Source organism: Callorhinus ursinus, unplaced genomic scaffold, assembly GCF_003265705.2.
Source record: "Callorhinus ursinus isolate GAN/ISIS: 27379988/994484 unplaced genomic scaffold, GSC_fseal_2.0 scaffold5, whole genome shotgun sequence".
NCBI lineage: Eukaryota > Metazoa > Chordata > Mammalia > Carnivora > Otariidae > Callorhinus > Callorhinus ursinus.
This window is the reverse complement of record NW_027397067.1, coordinates 31,090,234-31,092,906: the sequence shown is the minus strand read 5'-3', so window position 1 is coordinate 31,092,906 and position 2,673 is coordinate 31,090,234.

Below are 2,673 nucleotides of genomic sequence, written 5' to 3'. Positions count from 1 at the left end.
TTATTATCATTTTAGTATTTTCTCTTCAATATCTGTTCAGGAAATCCATTTGATCCTTGTTAAGGAAAAGCCATCCATAGTCGATGAACATCAAAGTAGATATAGCCAATAACTTAAACTCCAAAATTAATAACTAATTACTCAAAAGAGCAATTGCATTTTGAATGTGGGAAGTAGACATATGGTAAAGCAGCTCTAGGTACAACACATGCTATCAACACAGTAACACTGCATTCATGGCTCAAAATAAATTAGCAAACAGAATGAATTGCAAGCTAAATGCAAAATAATGAAAGGGAGGAGAGAGGAAAAGGAAGATAAGAAGAAAGGGGAAGATATTACAAAAACCCAACTGTAAATGAAAAAAATCATGAGCAGTTGGTATGTGTACAAGTATCATAATGCCTATTCCAATGGTTTCCAAATCAGAACTACCTAGGAAGTCCACAGTCTCAGGTCCAAGTCACTGATATTCATATTTCAAAGGCTTAGAGTGGAGACCTAGAATCTATATTTTTGACAACTGTCCCAAACTTTCTGAATTTAAAAGCTCTGATTTTGTTCCACAACCTGCATTTTGCAGATGAGAAAGCAAAGATCCCAAAAAATTGTTGATGCCTAACCCAATAAACAGTGAATATTAAGTTCACATGGATTTTTTTTTTTAGATACTAAAAGATCTCTTTAGAAGAATTTCAAGTACTTCAGAAATACAGATGAGTGAAATGGATTGGTAGTGCAATTAATAAGGAAGACTGAATATACCCTATGGACATATTTCCCAAGGAGTATTTTATTGTTTGAAAGCACCTCACATCAAGGAAGTATCACTCTCTAACTCAAATGTTTGTTTCTTTTACTTGAGTTCCAAGTAGAAAACTGAGTAAAGGAAATTCAAAGAGGCCAGTTATGGAGGTATTGTAGAAATTAAGTAAGGAGTGACCATATCTTAGATTCATGGGACTGCTATGTGAGGTCATAAAGGTTGAGCACAGCATCACTTCAGGGCCTCCAGTCACAGAGACAGCAGCATGAACGATTCCCCTGAAATAGTACAAGGAAACCTATAGGCTAAAATGGAGGGAGGAAGGTAAACAGCTGATACTAAGATATATTTAGGATATGAAATGCATATGATTTACATATACAAGTAAATCATGAGTTTATGTGAAGATGCAGTTACATCGTTGCCATTTCTAATATTGTATGTTCTGAGGCTTATATTATCTATCTTTTTACTTAAATTTCTCCATTATCTTTTATACAAATTATATCCTACATACTGACCCAGAGAGTGGAAATAAAAAGGGAAGAGAAATTCAAGTTATTAAAAGGATTTATGCTCCTTTATGAATAAATGTCCTTCTACATATTTTCCAGTGATTCCTGTAGAAATAAAGATATTCTACCATCTTCATTTCTAAAATAGCTCAAAAAGAAATAAGTTTTTAATCAAGGAGTAGGCAGTATAAAATAAATATCTCAGAAAAAACCTTTTCTAAGACTTTTTTTTAAAATGTATTTGCTATTTCATCTCAGCTGAATTCCAAATCACTATTAAGTATTTTCTACTTAAACTGATTTGACAAAGAAAAGAAACTAATGATATAAATAGGAATGTCCTTTAAAAAAATACTTGAGAATCTATCAGTGTTCAGAAAGTCAGAAAAGGAAAAATGTTGCTATATTGAAGCCATCACCTAAATTAATTTTGTTTATGGTCTCTCTGCTAATGTAGACGAGCTAAGAAAAGCTCCAAATTTAGTATACACAATACAGTCTTTGCAGTTCCTAATTTAGTATCTCTAAGAGAAACAACAATCAGGTTTGCATGCATTGATTTTTTTCCCACTAAACTCTCATGTAGTTTATTGTTCATGACTTAATTATCCATAGTTCTATAACTTTAATAAAACTTTATGCAATTAAGGAAGCTTAAATTTATTCCAAATCAGCTTGCAACACTTGCAAAAAAAGAGTTTACCAGAAAAAAAGTTAACAAAGATAACATAGCAATGTTTATCCTGTTAGAAGACCTTGTGGTTGTTAACTTAAAAATTTTAAAAGGCAAATAAAAGGTCATTTGTAAAAAAAAAAATGACCAAGAAAAAAATTTTGATGCTTCTGAGAATGAACAAGTGTTATAAAGAACTAGTAAAGGAAACATTCCTATGAAAAGAATGGATTAAATCCATACCTTATACCAACAACTACACACTCAAAGAGAGGCCCTACCAGTTATATGTTTGGCAGTATTATTATCCCACCCACTCAGTCAACCAGAAAACTGAGGCAGAGGTCACTCAAAAGAACACTGACTAGACTCTTGACCAAGATGGTGACATAAGAGGATCCTGAATTTCCTTCTTCCCATGTGCACACCAAATGTACCAGCTATACATGAAGCCATTCCCTCTGACAGAAATCTAGACAGGAGTCTCATGGGGCAAAAAAGAAAACATACATATTGAAACAACTCAGAAAGCTGACACAATCTCTTGCCATCAACCCACCCCCCTCATAGACACATATAATTGGGATGGAAGTCCAACTCCCAGATTCTGCCTGAGGAGAGAAGGGTTTGGACGGCACATCTAGTACCCCAACATCAACTGCCCAACCTAAGGGGCTAAGCCCCCCTCACCTCCTCCCCCGCCCTCTCCATTTCTGCTC